The following is a 22,848-nucleotide window of genomic DNA, read 5'->3' as shown; positions in this document are numbered from 1 at the left end:
AAGGATTTTACTTCAGTAACTTTTAATTTTAGAGCCTGTTTGACTAATTAAAAACCCAATATAAAAATTAAACCACAAATTCAATTAGGGATGGTGAAATGACAATAAACACTTCAATGGTTTCTCATTTGCTTTTCCTCATTGGGTATTTGTACTGATATTCATTAAACTCCCTCTTATCCTACGTGAAGTATTTGAACTGAAGAGTGGATGGAAGGAGACTTTCCTACTTTTGGTAGCTATCATTTTCTAACTATTGATAATTATCTCTGCAAGGTTTGGCATTCATCCCTCATTCCCATAGGCACTGCTGAAGAGTCATTTCTTTTATTCCTGAAATGCACCCAACTGTGTCATAAACCCTAGATACAGTTATGATCATCAATGGGGCTCAAAACTGGACCTTTGACACCAAGACCCCAATTCAGCAAGGTACTTGAGCACGTCTAACTTTGAGCATGTAAACTGCACCTGAGCTACCTTGTTGTTTAAAATTAGTCATGTACTTCAGTACTCTGCTGAACTGGGGCCCAAATGCACAAACCTATACCACGTGAGCCAACAACTAACTCCATTATTAGTTGTGTCAAGGATTATCTTCGCCAGGGCCAGTCATATGTCCTAAGCCAATGTATTACATACTTCCCAGAATAAACCCAGAACTAGCTTGTCTAATGAGAGCCATGCTGTCTGTGGTTCATTCAATTTCAAAGCATTTTCATGTAGAGGTGTAGGTTTCTTAGATACAAACACTTGATGCCAAAACCAACATTTGTAAAAACAATCCATAAGGCAAAAAATCCAATATAATTAAAAATCAGATCAATCTAGTACCACAAATACTATAATCCTTTAATCATAATTTTTTCGCCTTCCTCGGCAGCGTGGGGCACGAGTCATTTGCTGGGGGCTTCTCTGCACCTTTAAGTCTTTAAACCACGATTTGAGGATTTCAATAGCTCAGACATAAGTTAGGGGTTTGCTACAGGAGTTAGTGGGTGAGATTCCGTGGCCTGCGTTATGCAGGAGGTCAGACTAGATGATCATAATGGTCCCTTCTGACCTTTAAGTCTAGGATTCTATAATTGTTTGGTTTCTGCATAGACTCACTACAAGATAATAATAGTGTTGTTTGCGTGGTTACCTGTGCATTTCCATACTTTAACATCCAGGTAAAGTGTTTTACCTTTAAATTACTGAGATATACTCAACTTTAATGACACCTTAAACCAGGGGTAATCAATTATCTTTTGTCAAGGTCCAAATTTCTTGTTCAAGGGATAATCAAGGTCCAGACACCAGAGAAAATAATAAGTAAATAAAAAGACTTCACAGTCTGTTCAAAAGCATCTGACTGTCTGGATTTGCCCTTTGGTCCACCAATTGACTTCCCCCTCCTTAAGTTGGTTTTTGTGTGAGGTTTGGTATGGGTTTAAAATGCTCAGTAAAAATACAGTTGTTTATGTAGCATTTCACAGTGTCAAAGATCTATACAAACATTGGCTCTGATCCTGCACATACTTGGTCACACTGAGTTCCGTGGGATTTCTCGTGTGTGTGAAATTAAGTCTGTGTTTGGAAGACTGAGGCTACTAAGCAGGACTTCAGAGGCCACAACAAGCTCATGGAAAAGAGAGGGAGGGAGAAGTTGTATCCCCATTTTATTGATGGGGAAGCACAGAAACAAAAAGGCGAAATAACCTGGTCTTGACACAGAGTGAGTCAGTGGAATGACTCAGAATAGCAGAAATGATGCTGCAGCTAAGAGAGCTAAAGCAATCCTTGATATAAGCAGGGCCCGCATGGGAGTATCAAGTAGAAGCAAGGAGGTGGCATTCTCTCTGTATCCAGCTTTAGTGAGACCATTCCTAGAATCCTGGGTCCAGTGCTAGCGTCAACACTTCAAAAAAAATGTTGAAAAATTGGTAAGAGTTGTGAAAAAAACAAGATTTGCAGTCTGACAAACAGGCCTTACAGTAAGAGATTTAAGAAGTTCAATTGATTTCAGTTTATCCAGGAGAAGGCTAAGAAGTGACTTGATCATGGCCTATAATTACTTACATGGGGAAGAGATTTTGAGTAGTAGATAACTTTTTTTTTTTCCTTCTAGCAGAAAGGGGCATAACAGGCTCCAATGATTGGATGCTGAAGCAAGACAATTTTAAACAAGAAATAAGGTACGCATTTTTAACAGTGAAGGTAATGAGCCACTCTGACAACTGAACTAGAGAGATGGAGGATTCTTTCTCTAAGTCAAGACTGACTATCTTTCTACAAAATACGCAATAGTTCAAAAAGTTATGGGCTTGATACAGAAATTACCAAGTGAAGTCTTTTTTCTTGTTATGCAGCTCAGTCTAGACCAGTAGTCTCCAACCTTTTTATGCCCAAGATCACTTTTTGAATTTTAAGGACAACCCAGGATCTATCCCACCCCTTCCCCGAGGCCCTACCCCACTCACTCCAATCCCCGCCCCCCGGTCATTTGCTCTCTCCCACCCTTCCTTTCTTTCACCGGGCTGGGGAAGGAGGTTGGGGTTTGGGAGGGGGTAGGGGCTCTGGGCTGAGCCTGGGGCAGGGGTGGAAGAGAGGGTGAGGGATACAAGCTCTGGGCGGGTGTTTGGGTGCAGGAGGGGGTGTGAGGTGCTGGCTCTGGGAAGGGGCTCAGGGCTGGGGCAGGAATTTGGGGTGCAGGAGGGGGCTCCGGGCTGGGGCAGAGTGTTGGAGTGCAGGGTATTTGGTTTTGGGAGGGGGCTCAGGGCTGGGGTTTGAGGTGCAGGAGGGGATATGGGGTGCTGGCTCCAGGAGGGGTCTCAGGGTTGGAGTGTGGCCTCCCACCAGGTGGCATTTAGCCTCGCTGCACCACCTATTGAGGTAAGGCAGGCTCCTTGCCTGCCATGGCCCCACACCGCTCCCGGAAGGGGCCAACGTGCCCCTGCGCATTGCTCCTCTCTGCAGGCACCGCACCTAAAGCTTCCATTAGCCACAGTTCCCCACCCAATGGGAGCTGCTGGGGCGTGCTGGCCGCTTCTGAGAGCGGCATGGGGCCACAGCAGGCAGGGAGTCTGCCTTAGTGATAGGCAGCCCCGCTGCAACCGGAGATCGTGATCGACTGGGAGAGTCCCCAGGATTGACCAGTCAATCGTGATCAATGGGTTGGTGTCCACTGGTCTAGACGATCAGAATGGTTCATGGATTTAAAAAAATTTATGAAGACATGGTTTTTAGCTGGTCTTAAACAATCAATATCCCCCAAAGATCCCAGTTACAATGTTTACGATCGTTCCTGCTTCCTATCCTTGTAATTCACTCTGAGCTTAAAAGGAAAAAGAATAGGCAATTTTAATTACTTTAAAAATAAGTTACTTACTGTGGTTCATTATAAGCCCCTTGGAAACTTGAAACTGAAATCTGTTTCCTCCCAGAGCGTATGCACGTTAGTTTGCTACTGTTTTAGGGTTGCCCATAGCTGGAGAGATTCTGATGGTATTCATTTTATTTTTTGGTGTTTTAGATTAAATAGTATTGAATTTTTTACCTAATGAAAACATATAAATATTTCTATGGCCATAGCAAAATATTAGACACAAGCAAAACCAACAATCCAATGCAGTATTTTGGAAAAGTTTTAAAAGGACACATTTGTCCTACTCTGTTTCTTATGCTGGTTTGCAATGTTTAACTCCTTCCATCCAAGTATTTCAAAGTATATAAACATTAACAATTAAGCCTCATAACAGCCCTATGAGTTGTGTAATTAACAACCTCTGTGTTAGTTTCCTCATCTTAAAGATGAGGATAAGGCCTAAATTTTCAAGTGTCCACTAGTTACAAGTGCCTCAATTTTTGGGTGCTTAACTTTGTATGCCTCTAGCCCAGGATTCTCAAACTTCATTGCACAGTAACCCCCTTCTGACAAAAAAATTACTACAGGACCCCAGGAGGGTGGACTGAAGCCTGAGCCCATCCAAGCCCTGCAATCCTGGGGGCTTCAGCCCCAGGCAGGGGGCTGTAACATGAGCCCTGCCACCCAGGGCTGAAGCCTTCGGGCTTGGGCTTTGGCCCCAGCAAGTCTAAGCCAGCCCTAGTGGACCCCAATAAAACAGGGCCGTGACCCACTTTGGAGTCCCGACCCACAGTTTGAGAACCGCTGCTCTAGCCTCACTTTCAGAAGAACTGCACCACCTGCAGATCTCACTTCTATATTTTCAGGTGCTGAGCACCTCTGAAAAAATGCCCCCAAAATGGAGGTACCTGTAGTCAGACGACATTTGAAAATCTGGCCCTAAGTATCTTGTCAAGGTCTTAGAGGAAATGTTAGGCAAGAGCCAAGATCAGAACCTGCTGACTCTCAATTCAGTGCTTTAACTACAAGATAATCCTTCCTCAAATTACACTATTAATTGCCAAACGCACTGTTGAAAAGCAGGTTCCCACTGATGCATCCTAGGAAAAAGTGTTATGCAGACTCTGCTAGAGGCCTGTAATCCTGAAATGTATTTTAAAGTCAAGTTAAGTGAGGTTCTTTACTCCCTCCTTTAATGAGATTCAAAATTTTTGATAAGTAAAAATGAATAGTTATGAAATTAATTGCCTTTGAAGGAAAAAAATCAATTTCATAGGTGTACAATTTTTCTTGGTTTCTATAACCCTATTTTTAGAATATCTGGTCTTTCATTTTGTTCAGCAAGCAAGTCAACCACAACTGTTTCTTGTTGTATTTGAACAAAATGCAAAATGACTGCTTGCAAAGTAGTCATACTTTATTAACTCCTTCCTTTGTTCTTACAGATCTATTACACAATACAATTTCCAAAAGGTTTGAATAAACCTGTGTGCAAAGAGCCAGCATAATACAAATCCTCAAACTATAGCTTAACTTCAGTGATATTTTGTCCTTAGCAATGCATCACAATATAACCAGATAGCAAGATCTATGCCCTTCCAAAGAGAAGAGGTCATCTATTGAGGCACCCTATTAACAGGAGTTAAAAATTGCACAAAGCTGATAACACCTGCTGACTTCATTGTGCAGATGCAGCTTGTTAAACTACCAGAATACGGAAGAAAGGCATAAGCCTTGCGGCAGACAGTGAGATCCTGTAGGACACCCTAGCTTTGGAAGAAAACACCTTCTGCAGTTGTTTGAATTATCCACTTCACAGGATTTGGCTTTATTGGTAAGTATGACCTTGCACAGCATGTGCAGATGTTAGCCCCATCCACAAAAACACTTCAATGCATTCTTCCCTTTACGCGTGTGCTTAAGTGTTTTGCTAGACAGGGACATTTATTTGGAGCAAAACAGGAACATCACCTGCTCGTGGTCTCTAGATGTTTGACTGCCAGAGGGGGGCAGACAGACAGACAAATCCACACACTGCTCAGGTGTACAAATATCCATATTTGGGGTATGTACATGCTAAAATTCCTCCAACTTGCACATTTTTGAAGATATGGCCCACAGTGCAACCCAAAGTACTGTACAGCGGTAGTCACAAAATTATTAAAAATATACTGAAGAAATTATTCCATAGATTTTTAAAGCCTGAAGAGACCATTATGATTGCCTAGTCTGACTTCCTGCATAACCTAGGCATGGGGTTCTCAACCTTTTTCTTTCCAAGGCCCTCCTCTGGAGGCAGGTACTCAGGGCTCTGGGCCAGGGGGAGGGACCCTTGGGCATAGGCATAGTTTTATTTCTATTGGGGGGGGGAGGAAAGCTGGCATGGTTCAAGCCAGGGGTCCAGGAAGGGAGCACCACCTTCACGCCCTAACTCACTCAGGCCATCCCACCTGTCTGGGCTGTGGTGGACGCACCAAAAAATATAACTTGGGGGGGACTCAGTTCAAAAAGTTTGAAAACCACTCAAGGTAAAGGGATGGGATAGCTAAGGGCTGTCTGCAGGCAGGGGAGTAGCTCAGGGTGCAGGGAGTGGGTAGTTAGGGGCTATGTACAGGCGGCGGGGGGCTCCTAGCCTCAGCTAGGGGTAGGGGGCTGGGGCTCCCGGCTTCAGTCCCCTGCTGCATTTATTTTAATGTTAGTAACTATTCGTTACAATAGCACTTAAAGTGCCCGTGCCACAGCTGAGCTCCCATGGTGTTCATAAAGACTTGGGCACTAAGGAGTTTACAATCTAAATACACTTTAAATAACTTTAGATAAGCGATTACCAGCAGGAGAGTGGGGTGGGAGGAGGTATTTTTTCATGCTTTGTGTGTATATAATAAGGTCTTCTACACTTTCCACAGTATGCATCCGACGAAGTGAGCTGTAGCTCACGAAAGCTTATGCTCAAATAAATTGGTTAGTCTCTAAGGTGCCACAAGTACCCCTTTTCTTTTTATGATTACCCGTGTCCTCCATACTCCGATTTTCTTAATCATTGCCCCCCCAAACCCATTCCCTTGGATGGCACAGAGATAGAAGCCCCAGTCATTAAATAAAAAAAGTAAATCCTCAAACTAGTGAAAAGTTACAGAAAAAACAGCCATCAAAATATTCTCCTGTGTTGGGTGAGATATCCCAACTTTCGCAGCCACTGGGGAAATGCCATATGACGTTTCTACTAAAGTCTAGACAGCTTTTGTAATTGGTATTAACTTTCCTTGCTGTGCTCCTTTGTTATTCAGGATTTGCCTTAAGGAGCGAAGGTGGAAAACACCTTTCTCCCAACAGCGACCTTTAAAGAAAAGTAAAAGCTTAAAATAAGTGTACTTTTAATGACTGTGTGTAGTAGAAAGTATGGATGTGGTGGGTTCATATGACTTCAGGTTTGTCCTACTGTGTGATCTCTTCTCTATTTCTCTCTTTTCTCTATTGTATTTTAAATTAATTTTAATAGTTAGACTTGACACCATCTAACAGTGCAGGTAGCTGGCGTACTTGCTGCTGCTGCTACTTCTACAAATCTGCATTTTGGTGCTGCTCTTCCTGCAGCTTTACCTGCACCTGGCTTTATTTTGTTCCCCATGCCTTGAACTTCTCCAGGATTCTAGACAGCTGCTCTTGCAATTTTGTAGCACAGAGGCTGCTTGGTGCTTCTGCCGTTACACATTTTTGACACCTGGCCCCTGGGTTGTTGCTAATGCAGGCTTCTAGAGGGTCTGTATTTTTTGTACCTGCAGGATTCCTAAACCAAGAGCTCAGCTGCCCCCAGCATGTCCAACACCAAGGATCTCATTGCTAATACTCCTACAGATTTCCTGAATTCAAACATTCATTCCTACCAGACTTGTAATGTGCCTCATCTACTTGGTACAGGTTTTTCTGTCCTTGAAGGCATCATACACCTAGACTGCGGGAACGTCTGCCTCCTCAGTTTTCCTGTATGCAGGATACTCTTTGTTACTTTCCTACCACTGCAGCCTTCCTGGAGATGTGGTGCTCAGAGCTGTGCCTATTCCAACAGGTTTTGTGCACCCCTAATGCTGGGTGGGGTGCTGCTGCTTTTGCTGGTCTACACCATTCAGTTCTTCTGTTCCTGCAACTTCCTCCACATCCAACACCCTCTTATCTGCTCCAGCAGATATCTGACAAGGGATACTAAGTGCTGCCACTCCTGCAGATTTTCAGTACCTCTTGCCGTTGGTGTTGCTGTTCCTGCAGTCAGTACTTCGCATGTATATTTCCTCTACTTGGAGCCCTGAATACTGCTACCCACACAGCTCCCTTGCACCCAGGACGCATACTGATGCTCTTCCTGCAGTTCCTTATCTCATTGTTACTCCTATTGCTTTTCTTCACTTAGTGCTTGTGCACCTGTTTACTGCTACTTCTCCAGGTTTCCCAACACACTCACTACACTGTAGGTTTCCCAACACATTTAACACTGCCACTGCTGTAAATTTCCCTGTACACATGGCAATAGGCACTACTGACCTGGGAGTAGCTCCTGCAGGTTTCCAAAGGGCTAGGCCACACCATTCCTGAAAGCTCCTTGCACATCCTAGCTCTCAGTGCTTTGGGATATGCCACATCATAGAGCACATGATGCTGTGGCCCCTCACCACATATTTCCACACCTTGGGGCATCTAGTACTGCAAAATCCCCTTCATCTCCCTGGAGCCTGGGATGCCCTGCCCCAATCCCTGACCCTATGCAGTCTTGAAGGGCCCCTCTTGCCCCTCCATACAAGGCCCAATTCACAAAACCCCACACCCACCCTATGCCCCAGTGTGACCAGCTCCCCACACACCCCTCTGCTCCCTATCCCGCAGTGTGACCAGTTCTCCAGACACCCCCCCAGACTCTAGTATGACCAACTCCCCACCCCTCCGCTCTGCTCCCTATCCCGCAATGTGACCAGTTCTCCAGCCACCCCCCCAGCCCCTAGTATGACCAGCTCCCTACACACCCCTCTGCTCCCTATCCCGCAATGTGACCAGTTCTCCAGCCACCCCCCCCCAGCCCCTAGTATGACCAGCTCCCTACACCTCTCACTCTGCTCCCTATCCCGCAATGTGACCAGTTCTCCAGCCCCCCCAGCCCCTAGTATGACCAGCTCCCCACCCCCCCGCTCCGCTCCCTATCCCGCAATGTGACCAGTTCTCCAGACACCCCCCCAGCCCCTAGTATGACCAGCTCCCCACACCCCCCACTCTGCTCCCTATCCCGCAATGTGACCAGTTCTCCAGCCCCCCCAGCCCCTAGTATGACCAGCTCCCCACCCCCGCACCCCGCAATGTGACCAGTTCTCCAGCCACCCCCCCAGCCCCTAGTATGACCAGCTCCCTACACACCCCTCTGCTCCCTACCCCGCAATGTGACCAGTTCTCCAGCCACCCCCCCAGCCCCTAGTATGACCAGCTCCCCACCCCCGCACCCCGCAATGTGACCAGTTCTCCAGCCACCCCCCCAGCCCCTAGTATGACCAGCTCCCCACCCCTCCGCTCTGCTCCCTACCCCGCAATGTGACCAGTTCTCCAGCCACCCCCCCAGCCCCTAGTATGACCAGCTCCCCACCCCCGCACCCCGCAATGTGACCAGTTCTCCAGCCACCCCCCCAGCCCCTAGTATGACCAGCTCCCCACCCCTCCGCTCTGCTCCCTACCCCGCAATGTGACCAGTTCTCCAGCCACCCCCCCAGCCCCTAGTATGACCAGCTCCCTACACCTCTCACTCTGCTCCCTATCCCGCAATGTGACCAGTTCTCCAGCCCCCCCAGCCCCTAGTATGACCAGCTCCCCACCCACCCCCGCTCTGCTCCCTACCCCGCAATGTGACCAGTTCTCCAGCCCCCCCCCAGCCCCTAGTATGACCAGCTCCCTACACCTCTCACTCTGCTCCCTATCCCGCAATGTGACCAGTTCTCCAGCCCCCCCAGCCCCTAGTATGACCAGCTCCCCACACCCCCCGCTCTGCTCCCTACCCCGCAATGTGACCAGTTCTCCAGCCCCCCCCCCCAGCCCCTAGTATGACCAGCTCCCCACACCCCCCGCTCTGCTCCCTACCCCGCAATGTGACCAGTTCTCCAGCCCCCCCCCAGCCCCTAGTATGACCAGCTCCCCACCCCCCCCACTCTGCTCCCTACCCCGCAATGTGACCGGTTCTCCAGCCCCCCCCCAGCCCCTAGTATGACCAGCTCCCCACACCCCCCGCTCTGCTCCCTACCCCGCAATGTGACCGGTTCTCCAGCCCCCCCAGCCCCTAGTATGACCAGCTCCCCACACCCCCCGCTCCGCTCCCTACCCCGCAATGTGACCGGTTCTCCAGCCCCCAGAGTGACCGGTTCTCCAGGTACCTTCCGCCCTCAGCCCCCAGCGTGACCGGCTCCTCAGCCCCCACGCCCCTACCCGCGGGACTGCCCCAGGCGGCCGGTTCCTCAGGCCCCAGCTCCCTCCATTCCGCCGGCTGCCCGGACTCCGGCCCCGCCGAGTGCCGAGGTTCCCGCGCGCTGCCGCCACTCGCCCCAGCAGGCCGCCGAGGCTTCGTCGGCGGGTACCCCGGGCGGTTCCCAGGGCTCCGGCGCCTGGGCGGCCGCGGGTCCTCCCGGCGGTTTCCCAGCCTGCACCGCGGCGCGGCGGCGCTCTGGCCGGCCTGTCGCTGTCACCGCCAGGAGGAGGCCGACGCTGCTGCGCTCCTCGAGCCGCCGAGCAGGAAGGACCCTTCGCCGCCGCCGAACTTTCCCTCAGGACCCATCATGCCCGGGGCCGCGGCCCGGGGACTCTGAGCGCCGCGCCCGCCTTCCCCTCGCAGCGCCGCGGCCGGTAAGCCCCGGAGCGCGGGGGAGCTGGGTCGGCCCGGCCGCTCACGCACAGGGAGGAGGGAGGGAGAGAAGCTGGGCCTCGCCGCTCCCTGTGCGCGGCGCTGCGGGCCAAGCGGCCCGGAGCCTCTGCGGAACCGCGAGCGGGGCGGAGGAGGCCGGAGCCCCCGCGGGGCTGGCGAGGCCAGAGCCTGAGGAGGCGGGGGGGGGGCGAGGAAGCTTCCACCCCCCCTTTGTTGCTGTGGAGGGTGAATGTGAGGGGAGCTTCCTTCCGCTCCCCCCCTTGATGCGGGCTGCGCTCGGGGCTTTCCCTGCCGGAGTCTGAGTTCGGGGCAGGAGGCGGAGTGAGAGCTGCTGCTCCGCCGCGAGCGGGGCTCGCACTTGGGGGACTGACAGACAAAGACGGAGGCGTGAGATTCGGGGATAGGGAGGCAGACAGACCTGGAGACACCCCCACCCCCCACTTTCTATTGTTCTCGGGAAGGGGAGCTGCTGATTTGGGGATTTAATCCTCAGAAATGCCCCCTCCCCTTCCCTATAGGCAGCTTTGCGAGTGGTCTCTCTAGTGTCAGGAGCTGCTAACAAGTGCCTGCTTCGAAGTCCTCAGACAAGAGAGAGAAAAAAGGGGTGGGGGAGTTGTGACGGGTATTTAATTGAGATTTAAACTCGCCCCCCCATACCCTTGTCAAACCTTAGTCTGCATTAGCACAATAGTGAGTCTTTTTCTTTAATGGTGCATAGACATGGGCTAGACATCAATGTTGCAAATATAATGCATCTTTAGCTAATATAATGCATGTTTAGCTAACCTTTCCCATTTTCATAAACCTTTTTGAATTCTGTGGTTGACAGGTGCTGTATAATGATGTAAAGTATTATTGTACATAGAATCCAGTGAGCAAACTTTTAACTTTGTTTCTCAACCCCACCTGGAATATGGCTATGGATCATAAAATAGATGTATGTGATTCTGAAAAGCTAGAAGTTTAGGATGAGACAGAGAGATGGTGGTTTCACCTGAACACGTTGAAAAAAAGATTATTGGAAAGGCAAACTGCATAAAATGAAAACTTTATTAAAATGAAGGGAATCTTTATTGTTTTGTTTTTAATATGCTAGATTAAGGACGAGCCAAAGTACAAACTTTAACATTACTTTTCAGTCACCAGGAATATGTACCTGGAACTTAAGCTCTCTGAACACAGTGGATCATCCATGTTCAGATCTACTCCTTTGCTTGTGGGGAACACTGTCCCTACACTTTCCCTCCCTAGGTTTGGAGATCCTTGCCTGAGGAGGTTAAAGAGGTTGAGGAATGGTATCATCCTATCCCACTTCCTGAAGGGAGTCATGTTATACAAGAGGTCAGACTAGAAGATATAATGGTCCCTTCTAGCCTTAAAATGCTTGAATTTACAAAAAAAAAAAGTTTGTGCCCCTACAGGCTGCATTAACTTTTCTGTATTCTCTATCCTGTGGTACTCGTGCATGCTTCCAGGGACAGCTGTCATTGAGGGAAGCCTGGACAGTGCCGGGGGGCCCACAGCCTATCAGACATAGTCTTTCTGTGTATCTAGTGGAATTTGACTGCTCTGGTTTGGAATCCTGTTGGTTTCACAGCAGGGACAAATGCTGATCTCCCAGGAATGGTTAGAGGAAAACTCTGCAAAATCAGCTTTACTAAGTCAGTCCTCCCTATCATAAAAATCCCTATCATGGGTTTTTATCACAAAGGATTGCAGAATATTTATGTATTAAAACAAACAAGAAACAGGGACTGTTTAATTATAATAATTGTATTTTTAACTGATTTTCTAAAAGTGTTTTCTTCATAGTTGTGTCTTAGCATAGGTAGAAATTCTAAAAAAAAAAAGTTATTTTGCCAATATAATTTAAAAACAAAATAAAGAGACTAGCCTCCTGTATTTGGCTATACAGTGTAACATTTACATTTTCTGCCCTCACCCCCTCAGGCAAATGCCTGGGATAACTAGTGTATAGGTAATATATATTTCTGGCATAGTTCTTGATTGCTTTATTGTCTTGTATTTAATTTTTACCCTATTCTATATTTAAGTCCAGATCCTGCAAACATTTATAAATAAATTAATTTTAATGGAAAGTCTCTAATATAACAGATAATGATGTTGTCAATTTATAAGTATCTAAATATTAGCACTTTATTCTGGGGGAAAATGGCATTCTAAATCTATTGAAGTTGAAAACTGTTGCTTCTAATTTGTGAACTTCTGTGACAACAACATTAGTGGTGTTTTAAGACACCATTATGGACATGCTTTATCCCAGTGAAATATTATGAACTCAAATATAAAAGAACTGAGCTTATATTCCTGACAGCTCATGGACAGGACTGTGCACCGCAAATTTGGTGATGTAAATTTGGAAATGGTGGAACTAAAGTTTTCAGTTGTGAGTTCAGTCAGTTTAGACTAAGTTTCAGAACCCTAAAGGGAGAGTTTGGGGGATGAAAATGTGATCAGTCACCATATTTTAGTGTTTTGGGAAAATCCTGGACAGGACTGACATTTTGTCTTCTACTGGAGATTAAGTATGTGTGTGGTGGCAAGGATCTTTGTCGTTTTAGTCCCCTGTGAAGAAGAATATTAAGTGTGCTATTGTTCCATTGTAAATATCTCCAGTGGAAACATTTATATACTTAGGGCACTCAGAAAAGGTAGGGTGAATCGGGTTAAAATGCTTTAACTTAGAGGTATGTCTACACTTCAAGTGCTACAGTAGCACAACTGCAGTGCTGCAGCTATGCTGCTGTAATGTAGACACTTACGATAGTGAGGGAAGTGGTTTTTCCATCTCTATAGTAAATGCCCCCCATTCTGAGGCTTTAGCTACATTCATGGAAGAATTCTTCCATTGACCTAGCTGTATTTACAGTCAGGAGTCTGTATGACCTAACTAGGTCATACAGGGTGTGATATTTTTCACAGCCCTTAGTTATGTAGCTAGGTCAACCTAAGTTTTAGGTGTAGACCAGGACTTATGTACATGAACATCACACCTGTAGTTGATTCACCTTAACTTTCCTGGGGGTTTGTCTATATGGTGTGGCAGTGCTCACCAAAAGGGTGTAAATTGTAGAGTGCTCTAATGTGTTGCATGCCAACTGTCCTGTGTAGACCCTGCTGACACATTGTAAAAAGTTCCTAGTGTGTGTTAATGCAGTGCTGTTTCAAATGAGACTGTCAGTGCATGCTAGGTACCTTTTAGAGCGTGTCAGCAAGGTGTACGAGGCAGTTAGAATGTAATACATTAAAGCATTCTACAGTTTGCACCCTTGTAATGCGCACTGCTGCAGTGTGTCAAGCAGTTTGAGTTTCCCTTTGTAGAAAAGCACTTAGGCTTTGCATGCTTGGAGTAGCTTGCAGGAATGGGCTCCTAATTCCAGTTTGTTAGAAATACTGTCAGATAGATTAGGCTTAATTTAGTTTTGGTTTTAAAAAATGAAACCTTCCCCCTTAATATTAAGAGAAATGTTTTTTGTGAAATTAAAAAGACATAAATAAATTACAAGTTTTCTCTTTGGGTTTAAACATTATCCTGCAATATTTGCTGGTTAGCATTGTTCACGAGAATCTGAAAGTGAAACTGATTTGTCTATTTGTATTGTTCAAACTGAGTGAAGGGCTAAAATTAAATCAGCAAATTAAATTATTTCAGTTGAAATCATCTAAATTGTTACGTTTTTCATTTGACTAGGCTTTTTAATGAAAGCTGCCTTCTCAAATCGCCACATAGTGATTGGAGAATAGACTAAGGCCCTTAGCATGCAGCCTGACCTGTGTAGGTGGATGCTTATGCTCAAATGAAGTCCCACTGAAGCTACTGAATCTCCGCATGGGTACACTGAAATACAGATAAAGACCCTTGAACAAATAGCGACTTCTCACATACAAATTGCTTGATGTCCCTAAAGAGCAAAAATTTAACTGTTGACAGGACATGGACTGTCAGCAAGGCACAAACCGTTGGTTCCAGCTATTACTTCTGGAGTGGGCACTCTTATTAGAGAGTTTTTCACAAAATTTATCTTCAGTTACACAGATTCCGTCAGTCACTTTATTTTAGTACTTTTCAGTGAAGTTAAAAACACAATCCCATCTGTTTAGCTCATTAGTACTATACATTCTAAACATTAAATTATTTTTAAGGTTTTTTAATCTTCATATCTATATAGCAGTGTTCTTTTATATATTATCAACAATGCTTTAAGCTACAAATGCAATAATTAACATACAGATTGAACATATCTTATTTATAGTACACATTAATATCAAATAACATATACAAAGACTATTACAATAGGATTTGTGATTAAAAATGTTTTCTTGAACAGATTGCATAATGAGATTTTTTTTCATCTGTAGTTAGCAGTTCAAATAATATATCAGAAAAACTTAAAATTATTTTCTCATATTGCTTGGTATGTGTGTTGATTTTTTTTTTTTAATATTTTTTTAAATGTGCAGAAAGAAGATTTACCTTCCTTTGGAAATGCAGTGAGAAGTATATCATGCAGAGTGATAGATCTACATACACATATATTCCTAATGAAATTTTTAATGTGTTGAAACGATTCTAGTAACCCAGTCTACACAATGTCTGGAATTATCCATTAAAAAAAAATCAGATAGTACTTTTGCTCCAAAATTCCTATTTTTTCCAGCATTTATGGTTATGACAGTGTGAGATTTTTCTTATGTTCAGGAATACAGTATAATTAAGTAGCATTTTTTTACTAGTGATGAAATATATTTAGGTTTAAATATGCCTTCAGGTTTGGAAAAATAATGTGGGAAATAGTTGTTTAACTGTATATGCTGTATGTATTGGTCTGATTTTGGAGCTAGTGTTCTGTACTGCTTTTATTGACAGTTTAGTATTACAGTATCTGCGTCTTGTCACAATTTGTACAGAAAACTTTTAAGACAGTGCTATCTGATTCTTCTTTTATGGCTAGGATGACATTTTTATAAATGCAGAATTAAATAGTCTGATGATAAAATGAAATCTGTGTGGGCAGAAGATCCAACCTGCAAGTAGCAGAAGGATATAATTTGTGAGCAGCCTATCAAGTATAAACTGTCTATATCTCTAGCACTGAAAAATCAAGAAGCATGTAAAATGACTGTAAAACAAAATAATTCCTTGCAATAGCAAGTTATTTTAATAATGCATAAAGTTGTTGTGGTGACTGTATGGATAAACTCTTTAAAGTGGGAGGCTATATCTTAATTTTACAACAAAGGACTCCAAATGAAAGCTGCATATACATAGGGTAAAAATATACCCATTCTTAAAAATTGCAAAGATTATCTTTGCTCTTGTAATATTCCACAATGGCTGAATTAACTTTTTACTACCGATGTTTCCCAAAATAGAATATAAAAAAGTCTGTCAAATGGAACAGTTTACAGCAAAAGTAACATCGTGACTGGATAATGTTACATTACTGAAGGAGGTGGAGTGAAGAAGATTGTTAGCTGGCAGATGTGATATAGTTGTACATTCACTAAATATTTAAGAAAGGGAAGACAAACATTTTTACACTATCTGAATTGCTTCTAAATGGCTGTTTTTCAGAAATGTCAAATACATTTATATTTTTGCAAGCAATGAAGTTGCGGGCGAGAGAGTTCTGGTGTGCTCCAAACAAGTATAACTTGTACCTAGCTATCCTCAATTCCCTTGCTGTCTCTGATCTGTTTCTGCCACCAGACATCATAAGTGGGTTACACGTTGGGTGTTCATTTGCCAGTGTACTGTATGATTGTCTGGTCCGACTCTGACCCATCAGTGTTCTGCTTTTGCCAATGTCCCTAGACTGCCTCCTCCTCCTTTTCTTTATCCCAAACTCATGGAGATAACTGGCCTAGGGTTTTGTTCATTGAGTACTGCAAATATTCAAAAGTCATAGGGAAAGAGGTGTTGTTACTAAGCTGCTTGGAGAAAGATTGAGATCTGTAGGTTATGTGGGACAGGCTAGAGCAGCCTTTGTGTGCCATTGTGCAGTCTTATGCAAGTTTCACAATGACAGGATGTTAAAATGTATGGATTTTGCTTACAACATACTCATCCTAGGAAAAACTAATATGGAGTGTCACTGAGGCCAAGAATTTAACAAGTTTCAAAGAGGGACTGAATGTTTATATGAGTAACAAGCTACCCAGATTTCTGATACTCTTTTCGTAAGAGAGAGAGAGAACCTCATAGAATCATATGTTTCAGGATTTAAGACAATGTCTAACCATTAGGTATTAGAATGAAACCTTTACAGGGCACATTATGCACAACTATCTACTGCATCTTTCTGAGAAGTGCCTGGTGCTGGCCACTGTTGGGTCTAGGATATTGGACTAGATGGAGTATTGGTCTGATCCTGCATGGCAGTTCCTTTGGAACAATATGTGCTTGTGGCTGCTGTTAAGAAGGATTGGTTTCATAGATCCTACCAGGGACACTAGTGGACTCAAATAGATTTCAGAGTTCTCCAAGAGAAAGTATCCTACAGCCAGTGGCCCTGTCTGTTGGTGGCCTACTATGATATTCTGATTGTCATCTGCTCTTGATCGTTGTTATGATGGTTCTTAACACAGGTCACCTTGCTATCTTGAGAGCCTGTGACAAGTGAGATGGATGGCAAAAGTCAAGCTCTTAGGTTGCATCATTTTTAGCATTGAGCATTTCTAAAGTCATGTGGTAGGTATAGTGAATGTGAAAAAAAGCAATTTTCTTGTCTACCATTATGTCCATAATATTCCCTGTAAAAGAATTGTTCAAGGTGGTTGGCAGTTTGGTATAGCCTAGCTGACTCATTTTGCAAAGAGAATCTAATGTTTTTTCTTGTTGTGAAGCGATTATTTATTTCATGGACATGATCTATTAGATTCAGAAGTGATGATTAGTCCCCATTGTAATCAAATGCAGCAAAATCTCTGAATGAATTTGGGCCATTACCACTTGCTTGTATTCTAGAAGTGTGTGAGGAGTTTTGGCCTTCAACATGCATGTGATCTCATTCCACTTTGGTAGAATCCACTGTGTGTGTATTGAATCAACTTTTGTTTGAGACTGTTAATATCTTAACAATAGAAGGGTAGGTTGTCACCTTCCATCTAGGAGAAGATGGTGCTTAGGCCTTGCATAAGAAGCCAAGCCTGCCAGTTTTAGTCCTGTGTGAATCTTCACTGGGGCAGCAGATAGGTTGCAGGGGTGCGTGTGTGGTAGGGATGCTGTTGGTGTGTAGAGGCCATGAAGAAGCTAGGTAATTGTTTTGTGGACCTTATGAAAACCTCATGGTTTCTCCTTCTTCCATGCAAACTTCATAATCTCCTGTAACGCCTTTAAAATGGGCTGTCTAAATGACCTTTAATTTTTTTTTTTTAAATTATGTTAATGCTACAGACCACCTATACCAAATTTGAAGTTGAAAGAACTTTTATGGTTGTTTTGGGGGTAAAGTAAGGCTTATGATGGAAAACAAGTCTGAACCTTACTTACGGTGCAGATGCCACCAACCCATAATCAGTATTGTGGTCAAAAGGTCTTATTTTTAGAATTAAAACTTGGTGTAACAGAGTCCCCTGTGGTTCCCACAGATGGTAGGAGAACCTGACCGCACACAGTTATTTTCATTGGGTGGTTCCAGCAGAGGCCCTGGTTCCTTACTACTTGCAAGGAGGAGTGGAAGGGCTGTCCTTTGTGAGCCTTCTTAAATCTCTCCAGATGGGGGATAGAAAAGTCACAAACCTCAACACATATGAGAGTACCCCCATTCCCAGGACCCCTCAAAAAGTGAGGTGGGGAAAAGTCCACAGTGCTGCCAACAATGCAGCACCTGCATAGTGAGTTTTGAGAAATCTCCCTGGCTGGGCTTCTGAGTCAGGCTTAGTCTGTCTGGCTTACCATGGGAGTTCGCTGCACTCTCAGTAAGGTCAGGGTGAAGGTCTCCTGGTTGGGAGTTCCCTCTGTGACTTTAGGAGTCACTCCTGCAGTCTGCTGCTTAGGGCAATTCCCTCCTCATCCCCATAATAGCTGGCTGCCGTTTCCTCCCTTTTAAATGCCTCCTCCCTGTCATAAAAGATTGACAGGTCCTTGGGGGGGTGGGAGGGGGCTAGCCCGGGCTGCCCCCAGGGCCTGTCTGGGACCTTCCTCATCTGTGTGGTGTCTATGTACACCCCATCAGACTTGGTATTTATATGCAAGTTGATGATTGCTCCAAAGAACTAAATAAATTAAAATGTATTTCTAGCTCAAATCAGTTGACTGACATGAATCTTCAGTGCATTTTATGCAATGTGGTATCATTCAAGGTCTACACTAATTAAACAATTAAACAGTGTTTGCATTCATCATGGGAGAAGCATGCAGGGGGCAGCACTAGGAACTCAAGTCATCTTATGCAGTGGGAATGATGCATTATGGTGCCTGGAAGATCTTTTATATTCAGTCTGGCTGACAGCCAGCATTGAAAATTGGAACCTCTGGCCTTCTGATCAGTTGAGTTTCGAAACAGCATCACCAAACAGCTCAGGGAAGATTGTATTTAGCAGTTTTACAACTTGAAGAGTTTGAGTTTAACCTAAAAGCAAATTATTTAATCTTAAGAGTGTGGTGAGAGTATTTTTTGTCTGCATTGTTGGTCTTGGGGAGGATGGCATTCTTTTGGCCAAGTAGCAAATTTTTTGAATTTAGTTCTTGAATTTAGAATTTGAATATAGTTGTTTAACTGTATGTCCTGTATGTATTCGTCTGATTTTGGAGCTAGTGTTCTGTGACTATAGGTGGAAAGACGTCCCAAAATGCCTTTTTTGCAAGACAATCATAACTATTTCTTTCAGACTCTTTGGATAAATGCCTTTTTTGTGACTCCTAGGTAGCCTTATTATTTTGTTACTTCTTATTTGTAATCTGGTAGTACAGTGTGCTGGACAATGTCCCCATGCTTACTTATACCCAGCAGCACATCATGCACAGGGAAATAGTCTGTGTCCTGAGAGCTTGGAGTCTGAGAAGACAAGCAGCATACAAAGGTAAGGAAAAGGCATATACAGTTTTTATGAATATTATACACGTTATACTACATATTTTTAAATTAAAAAAATGTATATCAGCTATATCTAACTGCCCAGCAACCTAACCCTTATTAGATGGTCAGCTGTTATATGCGTTGTGGAATTAATATCTGGAATTACTGCATTGCCTTCTAGGTAGGCCTTGAACACCATATAGAAGCTATAGCATGTGCCGAATGTGACTGTGGGACATTAGTCAGAGTGCATATATTACACCAGAACATAGGGCTGGTCTACACTATGGGAGGTGGCGGGAAATTGGTCTAAGTTACGCAACTTCAGCTACATGAATAACGTAGCTGAAGTCAATGTACTTAGATCTACTTACCGCGGTGTCTTCACTGCAGTGTGTCAACAGGAGACGCTCTCCCGTCGATTCCCCTTGCTCTCCTGTCAATTCCCTTCCCCGTCTCATTGAGGTGGAGTACCGGAGTCAACGCTAGAGTGATCGGCGGTAGATTTATCTCATCTATACTAGACATGATAAATCAACCCCCACTGGATTGATCATTGCCCGTCAATCCGGACAGTAGTGTAGACAAGCCCGTAGTTTCCTGCCTTTTTTGTGATGTTGGTTGCAGTCACCATCTTACATGCATTCTGGCTTGGTGGTGGAGTCCCCTTGGCTGTTAGTTTTAGGAGGTTTCCAAGTCAGTGCAGATGACAGTTCTGCGAGTTCATGGAACCAGTGTCTTTCATCAGTTTGTCCCTGTTAAGTACAGGGAGTACACACACAGATGGAAACATTCTTTGCTTTGTTTTTGGATCAGTTCAAATGCCTGTTCTACTGTATTCTGTCACTTAATTAGTGCATACAGGGATCAGGGTATCAGTGCCACTGAGGTCAAGGCTCAGTTTCAGTGGTCCTTCCCCAGAAAAGTGCCTCTTCCAGAGAACTGTTAGAGGGCTCTCCCCTGAATTGCTATTGAGGCATTTCTTCAGTGGGTTAATGGATTAGTATAACTGTGTTTCCCATTGCCATTCATGAAATGGCTCCAAGACATCCTCTCTTTTTGTATCATCCCTTTGGCTTGATTTAATAAAAGGCTTGAGTAATTAAAAAATCAGGGAGAAGACTGAAGTCCTGGTGAATGCCAGCCCACGTGGAGTCTGTGGTGGAGGCCAATAGGTTTTTCTTTTTCTTAAAGTTCTCTTAGTCTAGACTAGATTGAGGAATTATCTGGCAGAACTAGTTTGCGTTGTTGGTAGTCTGGTGAATACAGTATGCCAGTGACCCATAATGGATTCAGCAGTTGTTTGCTCTAACACTTTTTCCTCATTCTTTAGACAGTAGTTCAATCAGGATAGAAAAGATTGATGCCACAGTCATAAACCAATATCTAAACTGAGCAAGATGTGTATACCCAGTCTGAGTTTCAGACTCCAAGATCAGAATGGTTCTCAGTGGGTTATTCCAGGGGTGGGCAAACTTTTTTTGGCCTGAGGGCCACATCTGGGTGGGGAAATTGCATGCAGGGCCATGAAGGACTGAGGCAGGGGGTTGGGGTGTGGGAGGGAGTGCGGGGGGTGTGAGAGGGGGTGCGGTGTGCCGGAAGGGGCTCAGGGCAAAGGGTTGGGGCACGGGAGGAGTGTGGTGTGTACGATGGGGCTCAGGGAAGGGGGTTGGGATGCAAAAGGGGGTGGGGAGTGCGGGGGGGGCTCAGGGCAGGGGTGCAGGGAGGAGTGCAGGAGGTGGCTCAGGGCAGGGAGTTGGGGTGCGGGGTGTGGCAGGGGGCTCAGGCAGGGGGTTGGGGTGCAGGAGCGATACGGGGTGCGGCAGGGGACTCAGGGCAGGGGATTGGGGTGCAGGAGGATTGCAGGGTGCAGGTTGGGGTGCAGGCAGGGTGGGGCGGGGGCTCAGGGCAGGAGGTTGAGGTGTAGGAAGGGTGCGGCGTGGGTTGGGGTGTGGGGTGCAGGAGCAGTTCGGGGTGTGGGCTCCGGCCTGGCACCACTTACCTGCTTCCCCGTTCCCGGCCAATGGGAGCTGCCGGGGGGCACAGGCAAGGGCAGCGCACGGAACCCTCTGTCCCCCGCAGGAATGTGGTGCCGGCCGCTTCTGGGAGCGGCGCGGGGCCTGCGGCACCACAGAGGTGGCAATTCTGCTGGCAGATCCGGCCCACGGGCTGTAGTTTGCCAATCCTGGTTTATTCTGACCACAAGTGTCATGTACCTCTCTGGCTGCCAGTGGTTTAGCAATGGGCTTGCTGCTAATAAATGTCAGTGACTCTCTTTAAGTTAATAAGGTCTTGACTGTGCTTAAATATGTGAAGGTGTGGGCCTTCAGTTTAAAAAAATTCTGTATTGTTCTGGCAGTTTTGCCTGGTTTCTAATTTTTCATGTTTGGGAAAGATTTTTGAGAAAGGCATGACTTGGGCGCTCTGTTCCCACCAGTCTGTGGTTGATTAGCTATTTTATTTCTTTCAGTTTGTGTTCAAACTGTCTTGTAATACAGACATGTTCTGATCAACTTGCTGAATGCTCTAATGATCCTTGCTGATAATGTTAGATACTGATAGCAGCCTTTGATACAGGTGATAGCATGGTGTTGTTGGTGGCCAGGCAGCTAATCCTGATTGCGATGAGCTGAATTGTTCTTCAGTCATTGAGTTCCATAACTGGAAGAGAGATTTCAAAATTTGGTGATAGACATTTTCTCATCATTGCTCAACACTCTTCTTTATGGACTGTCAAAAGGTTCTCCGCCCCCTGTTGTTAATTATGCATAAAAAGTCAGAAGGGGTTATCATAATGGAATATTGCCTGAGATACCCATAGTGCTGATACTCATTTCAGTGTCACCTTTACTGTTCTCTCCTCTTGAGGTTCTTATACAGCTCTGATCATCACAGTGTCTTAGCACCTTCCAGAAGTGCATTAAACATCATCATTAGTAACTGTCACTTGTGTTTCTCTCTCCAGGGGAGTGTTGTACAGGAATTATTTAATTTCAATATATGTACACTGTACTCTGTGTTTACATTGATACAAGCAAAGTCAAATAACATTTTTTTCTTGTGCTTTCAGTGGTAATAGTGAGGTTTATGGTCGCTCTCAGTTACTATGGGAGTTTATTCCACAGTCTTGGATGGGCCCCTGAGATAGCTCTTTCTCCTGTCCATGCAAGCTGTACCTCTGCTGTAGACAATTGCAATTCTGTTGTGCCTGAGGAGTGGAGCTGTCAGCTGTGGTCCTCACTCCAGAGATTTAGAGGAGCTCTTCTAGGTATCCTGGGCCCAGGCTGTTGATGGCCTTGAGGATCAGGATTGAGACCATGAATTTTGTATTCTGAGGAAACCAGTGTAAAGATTAGAGGCCAGGGTCCTCATCTGGTCTCAATCTTACCCCCACTTGCTGTTTCTGTCCTCACCTCCCAATCCCAGTGTCCTTGCTCAAACAGTCCCGGTACAGACAGAAGTCTGTTGAGCATGTGCCAACTGAAATTTTTCAGAGGATGATAATTTGGCTAAATTTGGGTAGATTTTCATGGAGTATAAAAACATGCAGGACTAGAACTTGGGACCATGAGGTTCTG

At 45.0% G+C, this 22,848-nt stretch overlaps 1 protein-coding gene and 1 long non-coding RNA gene across 4 annotated transcripts in view; one reads left to right on the top strand and one right to left on the bottom strand.

Annotated features, from left to right (window-relative positions):
- Positions 1-9,999, bottom strand: part of LOC140895464 (uncharacterized) — a 35,499-nt gene extending 25,500 nt beyond the window's left edge. Inside the window, exon 1 of the long non-coding RNA XR_012154200.1 lies at positions 9,797-9,999. This is a non-coding gene — a long non-coding RNA (uncharacterized lncRNA). The remainder of the gene's footprint in view (positions 1-9,796) is intronic.
- ZNF148 (zinc finger protein 148) overlaps positions 9,992-22,848 on the top strand; it is a 46,831-nt gene continuing 33,974 nt past the window's right edge. For 2 of the 3 annotated variants that reach the window (XM_073305169.1, XM_073305170.1), the window contains exon 1: positions 9,993-10,210. The gene's annotated coding sequence lies outside the window, so the exon portion shown is untranslated. Of the gene's footprint in view, positions 10,211-22,848 lie in introns of all 3 variants that reach the window. The other variant, XM_073305171.1, reaches the window with a different exon arrangement.

This window comes from Lepidochelys kempii, chromosome 11 (assembly GCF_965140265.1).
Source record: "Lepidochelys kempii isolate rLepKem1 chromosome 11, rLepKem1.hap2, whole genome shotgun sequence".
Lineage (NCBI taxonomy): Eukaryota > Metazoa > Chordata > Testudines > Cheloniidae > Lepidochelys > Lepidochelys kempii.
This window is presented reverse-complemented; position numbering and strand designations above follow the sequence as displayed.